At 47.7% G+C, this 9081-nt stretch overlaps 2 non-coding genes across 2 annotated transcripts; both read right to left on the bottom strand.

Annotated features, from left to right (window-relative positions):
* Window positions 1–993: 993 nt before the first annotated feature.
* Window positions 994–1184, bottom strand: LOC113878697. Its single transcript, XR_003507115.1, has one exon. It is a non-coding gene; the product is annotated as a U2 spliceosomal RNA (small nuclear RNA).
* Window positions 1185–8427: 7243 nt separating this feature from the next.
* Window positions 8428–8616, bottom strand: LOC113878702. The gene has a single exon (XR_003507120.1). It is a non-coding gene; the product is annotated as a U2 spliceosomal RNA (small nuclear RNA).
* Between the last annotated feature and the right edge of the window lie 465 nt (window positions 8617–9081).

Below are 9081 nucleotides of genomic sequence, written 5' to 3'. Positions count from 1 at the left end.
AGTGATGTCTTTGCTTTTTAACACGCTGTCTAGGTTGTCATAGCTTTCCTGCCAAGAAGCAATCATTTTCTGATTTCCTGGCTGCAGTCACCATCCTCAGTGATTTTAGAGCCCAAGAAGAGGAAATCTGTCACTGCTTCCACATTTCCCCCGTTCAATTAGCAATGCAGTGATGGGACCAGATGTCATGACCTTAGTGTTTTTACTATTGAGGGTTTTTTATTTTTGACTGCACTGGGTCTTCTTTGATGCTAGAGTCTTCTCTAATTGGCAGCGGGGGCTACTCTCTAATTGTGGTTTATGGGCTCTGGAGTACAGGCTCAGTAGTTGTGTTAAAGAGGCTTAGTTGTCTCAGGGCATGTGAAATCTTCCTGGACCAATATTTGACCAATATTTGAACCCATCCCTTGCCATTGGCAAGTGGATTCTTAATCATTGGTCTAGGAAGGAAGTCCAGTCCTGAGTTTTAAGCCAGCTTTTTCACTAACCTTCTTCACCCTCAGCAAGAGTCATTCCTTCTGGCTTATTTTGATTTGAACTTTGTGCTGAGCTGAAGAGCCTGCCTTGTATATCCAAAAGACACAGTGGCTCTTACTTTAGGCCCTTTCTTTTCTAAGTATTAACTCCAAGTAATAACACAACCTCTGCAATGGTACTCATCTCTCTTTGTCGGGCAGTGACCTGTATAAATGAAATCTCAGTATAAACAACACACACACTGAGCCGAAAACCCATCATTTTAACCTAGACTGCAGGTGCATCTTGGTGGCTTTCTGCGGGAACTGCCTGAAGTCAGAAAACATGATTACAGAAGTAACATTAAAGACATAGAAAGAAGTAAATGAGGGGTGAGTAGATAGAAGATCTCATGCCTCCTGCCAGGAAGAAAGAAAAAAGGATGTAAACAAACCAAAAAAAACCTCCCTGAGATAGCCAAATCCTTTACAGGAAAGGACCAGATTCTGCTTTTGGACACTTCCATCTGTGTCCCCGAGGGGGTGCACCGTTCCTGGAGGTACTGCAATACCAGGTCGATGCGTGGAGTGGACGGAGCAAGCTCCTATTCCAACTCCCTGCTCCAAAAATCCATTTAATATATTGTCCTCGGGTAGAGGACGTATCAGATATTAAACTGATAAGAACAGATACTACACTTGATCTTAGCCAAAAGGCCGAGAAGCGATACTGTGGTACCGCCCGCCGCTGTCACCGTCCGGCTGTCGTGCACGTTGCACTCAGTGTGACCGGGTCCCCGCTCACTCCAGGTCTCCCTTCCTTTGCCTCGTTGACAGTGTTATGGCGGCACTACACCAGACTCTCGAGCAGAAGTTGGATTCTCCACATTGTAAAAGAGAAATCCCGCATCTGCCGTGGCTTTGTGGTTCTCGGGCGGAATCTGCATCTGCATGCCCCGCCCTCTGTCGCCAAGAAGGCGTGGCTCCGGCGGGACCGCAGCGCCCTGGGGACGACCTCGGGGCGGCGGCAGGGGAGCTCCTCATTGGTGCTGGTGGAGAGGAGAGACCCGACCGGTGCGGGTGCGGGGTGGCCGGCGAGAGGGACCCGTGCGACGAGCTGTCGCAAGACAAGGTCGCAAGACTGATTCGCCAGAAACGTCCGGACTGCAGTGTGTTACTCAGGCTTCCTCCTGCGGAGAGAGGGGCTCCGTAGGGTCGGGTGTGTGGAGGGGGCTTCCCTGCCAGGCAGAAGGCGGATGGCCCACAGTGGGGAAGAGAGGGGGCGTGTGGATGCGGAGGGCGGGGCCGGGCCGCGGGAGGGGTTCACTCCAACTCCAGCGCCCTTGTCCTTCGGTGCTTCTACAACCAAACCGATCCCGGGCCTCCTACCGAAAGCTCCCTCCGCCTAGACCCTCGTTTCCCTGCCCCTCATCAGCTGTGGGCTTCGCTGGTGGCTCAGATTGTCAAGAATCCGCCTGCAAGACAGGAATCACGGGCTCGATTCCTGAGTCGGAAAAATCCCCTAGAGGAGGAAATTGAAACCCACGACTGTGTTCTTGCCTAGGAAATCCCATGGACGCAGGAGCCTGGCGGGTCACAAGGACCGAAACAGCTGGACACAGAGACTAAACAACAGGAAACATTCTATTGATCTGAGCCGTCACAGCCACTAACCACATGCAGCCAGGGAACTCTGGGCTGGTGGTTTCTCCCAATTCAGAGGTACTGAAAGTGGAAAAAACACATGGGGATTTAAAACTTAATATTAAAAATTGTAAAAAAAAAAATCTCTGTAATGATGATATTAATTACATATTGAAATGATATTTTAGATATTGTGTTTTATTTGTGGGGGGTTTGCAAGGGTTTGCCAGAACCGGAAGAGGGATGGAACCCCTGCCCTTGTCATTGGGAAGCATGGAGTTCTAACCACTGGACCACCAGAATTTGAGAAATCTTGAGTAAAGAACGTATTAAACTTAATTTCACTCACTCCTCTTTATTTTTTATATGCCTTAAGAATATTTCAATTTACCTGGGCAAGGGAATTCCTTGGTGCTCCAGTGGTTAGGCTTCAGTATTTTCAGTGCAGGAGCCCAGGTTCCATCCTTGGTTGGAGAACTGGGATCCCAAAAGCCACACAGCGTGGCCTAAGGGGAGAAAGTTATGTTTGTGACATATATTTCTTGAAAGCATTGTTACAGATGGAAGTGCTGAGAGGCTAAGAAAGTTGCCTAATGTGAAAAGAAGTCAGGAGTTGCATTCAAGCATCCTGCTAACCAGGGGTCCTGATATTCTAACTGGGGATGATAAGAATGCCTCTCTGATGCGGGTACTAGTGAATCTACCCGTGGAAATGAAAGCACAGGGGGATGTCTTGATGAGTATACCCTAGGGAAAGTTACTTCTTGCCTGTAAAATAGGCATTTGATTCCAATTTACAGTCTTGTGAACTATCTCTGCCTACTCACCCTGAGGATTCCTGTTTCATATCCCACTTTCCCTGGTCTTATGTTTCTGCTGGGCTGCCAAGTTGCTTTGACACCCATGATGCTCACGTGGCATAGATACACATGTGGATATGGACACAGACATAGAATATGAGTATATTCACAAATATACAGCCATTAGTCCTGTATTGTCTTTCACCTTGATGGTAAATATTTTGTTTGCAGGTGTATTATCAGCACCTATGGTAGTGCTCTGAACGTACTTGACTCTTGATGAATAAGTGTTGAATGAATGGTTGAGGGTCCAATGAGACAATGTATAATGTGCTTAGCTTGGGCCTGACAAATTCCTCAAATTTCTTGATCAGAAATTCTGGAAGGAGGCCCCAGCTCTGTTTTTATCAAGTCCTCTACATGACACTGGCAAATTCCCAAATTTGAGCATGCATCCATTCAAAGCTATGCCCCCCCCAGTGTGGGTCAAACAACATGGGTGACTTGACAGAAATCTATGAAATTAAGAAGCTGAATCAGGGACTTTCTGGTGGTCCAGTGGTTAAGTATTCGCCTCCCTATGCTGGGGACACAGTTTGATTCGTGGTCTGGCCCTAAGATTCCCCCATGCTTCAAGGCAACTAAGTCTGAGTGCTCAGGAGCCTGTGTGCCACAACCAAGACCCGATACAGCCAGATAAGTAAATTCTTTTTTTTTTTTTTTTCTTTTTTTTAATTAAACCTATAAATTCTCTGGGGATTGGCCCCTATTGTGAACGTTCTAAAGAATCTCTCAGCTTGGATAACTGGCCGACAGCGAGTTCCCTGCAGAGCGTGAGCCTGATTCTCTCCCCTCAACTCACCTCTCTGTCTCTCTCTGGTGGGCTTGTTCCTCCTCCCTCAAAGTTGTTAGCTATTGCTCCCATGACACTGTCACCCTCTTGGGGCTCTGACTGCTGTTTCTTGCTGATCACCTAACAGCCCTCCTGAGGCCAAGGTCTCCCCAGGTGCCCATGTCCTGTGCAGATGGATGCTGGAATCTGTCCCCATGTGGATCTGTCTCCTAAGACATTACAACCTGCTGCAACTGCCTCTTCATAACCTTCTCCACCCTCCAGCCTCCTCCAGCCTCTGCTTTCCCAGCACCAGCTATTAGGCCCTTGTAAAAGCATAAGACAGAGAAGGCAATGGCACCCTACTCCAGTACTCTTGCCTGGAAAATCCCATGGACGGAGGAGCCTGGTGGGCTGCAGTCCATGGGGTCGCTAAGAGTCGGACACGACTGAGCAACTTCACTTTCACTTTCATGCAGTGGAGAAGGAAATGGCAACCCACTCCAGTGTTCTTGCTTGGAGAATCCCAGGGACGGGGGAGCCTGGTGGGCTGCCGTCTATGGGGTCGCACAGAGTTGGACACGACTGAAGTGCCTTAGCAGCAGCAGCAAAAACATAAGAAATGTCACTGAAATCAAATTTCCTACTCAGAAAATGTTCATTTACATTTGATCTTACCTCCACAAAAACCATTTGAAAAGGGTGGCTTTTCCATTCTCAACCTCAAACTGAAGTGAAGGTCCTGTCTGAAAGGATGACTCCAGGGGAATTCCCTGGCAGTTCAGAGGTTAGAACTCCACGCTTTCACTGCCAAGGGCAAGGGCTCAATACCTGGTAGGGGATTTAAGATCCCACAAACTGGGTGGCATGGCCAGAAAAAGAAACAAACAAAAAGACCCCAGAAGGAAAGAAAGGAACCTGTCCAACTTGAGTGAAGTCAGTGAGTGAAGTCGCTCAGTCGTGTCCGACTCTTTGCGACCCCATGGACTATAGCCTAACCAGGTTCCTCCGTCCATGGGATTTTCCAGGCAAGAATACTGGAGTGGGTTGCTGCCGGGGACCAGCCCCGGTGGATCCAGGGAATTCGAAGGGAGACGGCTTTGGTGATCAGGAAACAACAGTTTACTTAAATGTTAAAGATATAAAGAGTGGTTAAATAAGGATAGCTCAGTGAGAAAATTTAGTGGAGAAAAGAGGCTGAATAATTCAGCCAGAAAGTGAGAGAAAGAAAGACATGGGGAGACCAAGCTTCGGTGAACAAGGCCCACACCTTATTTTCCAAAGTAGTTTTTATACCTTAAGTTATGCATAGAGGATAATGGGGAAAGGGGTAGAGTCATGCAGTAAGCCAGGCTTTCTTCCTGCAAACTTATCATATGCAAAAGTTTAGGTGATTTGCATCATCTTCTGGCCCGGAGACCTGTTAACATTTTAAGACCCTTTCTTCACAAAACTTATTTTTCTCTAAAGGTGATTAGTCAGGCGCCACCCTCCAAAAGCATTAGATAAAGTTGCATTCCTACAGAGCAAAGGTGTGGTGGGCTATAACAAGAAAAAGAATTAACTCAAGGGTCCCAGGTTACAAACATTAAAGCTACTACTTACACCAAGTATATTAATCAATACACTGCCAGGGACACAGCAGGTAAGGGATATGGAGACTTAGCAGCAAACATTGGCCCAATAAGTGAAAAACCCTTCACCAATACAATTTCTAATCAATCTTTTAACTGCTCAAAGGAATCTGTATTTAGACAGTTTAGAACATCTCATGCCTCTCACAGTTGGGAGGCTCTGAACATCACATGTGGCTGGAAAAACCTATTCAGGCAGGCTAGAGGACTTCCAAAGGAGTTTGTAGGTTGAAACACTATCACACCCAGGAACTTTATTAACTGGAGCTGTAAGGTAATTCTTTTTTCAGAGAGAGGTAGTGGGGGACAGCCCCCCATAAAGTCAGAGGTGTAGGTGAGACCACAAAGCAGAAAATAGGCAGACTCTGGTTTTGGGGGTAGATGCTTGAGAATTTCCAGGGGGACTCCTGAGGCTCGATCCCGCCTTTGCGTATGCCGAGCCTCCTTCCTCATGACCTTTGCCACGGGCGGAGTTCCTCACGCTGGCTCCCGGCAGGTTGCCATTTCCTTCTCCAGGAGATCTTCCCGAACCAGGGATTGAACCCAGGTTTCATGCATCGTAGGCAGACACTTTACCGTCTAAGCCACCAGGGAAGATCCAACTTGACTCCTCCCCTTTTCTTCAGACTTAGGCAGTGACAGACTCATCCACCAGGGGGCAGCATCTGCTCCTTTTCCGCCCTGGCCTGAACTCTGGGACTTGGTTTTGGATGAGTTGCTTCTGAATGGGCCCCTGGCCAGAGAAAAGGGTCTCTAAGACCCCCTTCCCACAATTTCTCTTTCTTTTTTTTTTTCACACTCAGACTAATTAGTAGGTTGTGTTTTCCCCATTTTATATATTAATTAATTAATTAATTAATTTATTTATTTATTTTTGACCTTGGGATGTTAGATCCCCAACCAGGGATGTAACTTGTGCCCTGTGCTGTGGAAGAAAAGAATTGTAACCAGTGGACAGCCAGGGAATTCCCTCTTTGTTTTATTCTTGAGGAAGCATAGGTGGGATTCGAAATATGGCTCTTTGTGATTTCCAGTCTGAAGCCGCTCCTGGACCTCCACTCCCCTCCCCATCCCTCTACCTGCAGACTCCTCTCCTCCCTTCAGTTGTGCACTCAGGTACTTGGTTGGGATGCTGTGGAGACAAGGATGTCCTCAGCTGCTTCCCAGGTGAGCTCCACCCATCCTGTACTTTCCCCTATTCCAGAGCCTGGGCTGTTTTGGGGAAAGCGACCTGGAATCATCTAAGGTCCTCATTGCACGCAGAGGAAACCAAGGCTCCCAGGGCGAGGTGGCTTTTCCAAGGCAGTTTACTTGACAGGGCAGGACTCATGATGACTATCAGTCCAGGGTTCAACCCACCAGGCTTTGGTGGGGGTGGGGACAGCCTCTCTCTCCAGTTCCATCCCTCCCATGGCCTCTGACTTTCTCCTCCAAGAACTCTCTCCTCCCCAGTAAAGTCGTGAGGGTTCAGTATTACCAGACCTTTCCTGAACGTGCAGGGTTTTATAGGTATCCCTCCCAACCCCCAAGGTCTCAAGGACCACAGACCAGGAAACTCCCAGTTAAGGCTGGGTGCTTGGTTCCGACACTCAAGGAACTTCTTGAGTATATTTAGTCAATCCATCATGTAGTCATGAAACATGGAAGATGTTCTGATTGCCTACTGTGTGGCCAGCACCGTGCTGGGCATTGCAGAGCTGTGGTTGTGAAGAACCAGCTTCTGGGCTCAGCGCTTAGTCTGGTGGGGATCCAGCTCTGACGAAGAACATCAGTCAGCAACTGGAATCTGACCCAGGACAAGGAGCCAATGGGAGGAACTAGATAGGTGCCAGCTAGTCTGTCCTTCTGTCTGGAATTCTTCCTTGACTCTTGGCCAATTAATCTTGCCTCTGATGTCACCATTGGAGAGGCTTTCATGAGCACCTCTCCCCCATGTAAAATAGCTCTCTCACCAGTCACTCTCCAGCATATTTCCCTGTTTCCCTTCATGGCTTGTATCACTATCTGAAATGAGCCTCTTGAGTCATTGTGTGTCTCTCCCACTTCTTCTTTATAATGTCCATTTCATGAGGGCAGGCACTGAGACCTTCAACCTGACGGGCACTCCATCTGTGAATGCTTAAAGTAAGAATGTTCAAATATTCTCTGTAGCGTATCCTCCAGTGCACTATGTTCTGGGCTGTGATCTTGTGGACAGAAAGGGCTGCAGAGGTGAGGCTGCCAGGAAATAAAATGATCACTAATGGAGGAAGGCTCCCTGGGCCCCAGGCTGGATTTGGAAGTGGGGACTGGAGTTCCCATTTAAAGGAGACTGGACTTGGGTAAGCCCACAACCTGGTGTTGTCCTGACAAACTGGGCCCCTTCCTTCACCCCCAACTTGTCCCACTACCTCCTTCCCATTTGTTCATCAACACCTTTCCTGGCGAAGGCAAAGGATGAAAGGTGGGGTGAGATTGCCAGTTTCAGCACCCTTATCAGATAATCAAATGACAATTTCCTTCTTGGGTGTGAGGCCCAGGAAATGTAGATGTTTTCTGTTGTACAACGATTGTTCACAGCTCATTTCTGCTAATTTCTATCTGGGTGACTTTGGACAAGCTTCTTAATCTTTCTGTTCTTCAGTTTCTTCTTTTAGGAAAAGCACACTTGGGTGGAATCTTGAATTTAAAAAATTCCCAGAGCTGAGAGTCTTCCCCTGGGGACTCCAGCAACCCTGAATCGTTTCAAAGTTCTGTTAGGTGTTGAGAGCAGTGCCTTGTCACTGGATAAAAGAAATAATCCAGTAGTAAAGACAAACAAAACTACTAAGGGAGCTGGAAACAGCCTTATTACAGTGCTTTGAAATATAAAAGAGAAATTTAACATAAAATTGGTGCATGGATATAGTCCTTACAAGAAATAGTACTCCTAATTAAACTGCCCAAACAAGAAAATAGAATAACACACATTTGCAAAACAAAACAGAAAGCCCCATATAGATCTGTACCCAGTAACAAAAAGATGAGGAAGACATTGAAAAAGATGTAACAAGTGTATTGTTCATACTTTCTCGTTTCCCTGAGAGGGGTGCATGATTACTGGAAGTACTGCAAGACAAGGTCTGTCTGTGGAGTGAACAAAGCAAGCTCCTATTCCCACTCCCTACTCCAAAAACCCACTTAATATATTGTCCTCAGATAAAGGGCATATCACATATTAAACTGATAAGAAGATACTACACTTGATCGTAGCCAAGAGGCGGAGAAGCGATGCCATAGGCTCTGTCCTAGCTATCACCGTCCTCCCTTCAGCTCCAGTAAATGCACGGTGAGCACCCCAACCCTCAGTGGACATTTCTGGCTTACTCTCCTATGTCTGTTCCAGAACAGTGAAACTGCACTTGTTCTCTATAACATTCACATCCCTTTTTGCACCCCTGCCCATCTTTCCGCAGAGGAGGGCCCTAATTTACATGCCCCGCCCCTCAGGGGCGTGACCACCACCGTCCAGCTCGGCTCTCGGCACCGTCGGTCCTCCCGGCCCCGGCCGCTCTGCAGAAGCTGCTGTGGCGCTGGAGGTCGCTGTGCTCGCCGCACACTTTCCAGCTCCGGGGAAAACACAGGAGTTTTGCAGTTGGCCGCCTCAGGGGGTCGATGGAGGGAGCTGCAGCACGAGACCGGCCGGCTTGCTCGCAAAACAAATCCTGGGTCATCATGACTGTACATTTGGGAAATTA

Source organism: Bos indicus x Bos taurus, chromosome 19, assembly GCF_003369695.1.
Source record: "Bos indicus x Bos taurus breed Angus x Brahman F1 hybrid chromosome 19, Bos_hybrid_MaternalHap_v2.0, whole genome shotgun sequence".
NCBI lineage: Eukaryota > Metazoa > Chordata > Mammalia > Artiodactyla > Bovidae > Bos > Bos indicus x Bos taurus.
This window is presented reverse-complemented; position numbering and strand designations above follow the sequence as displayed.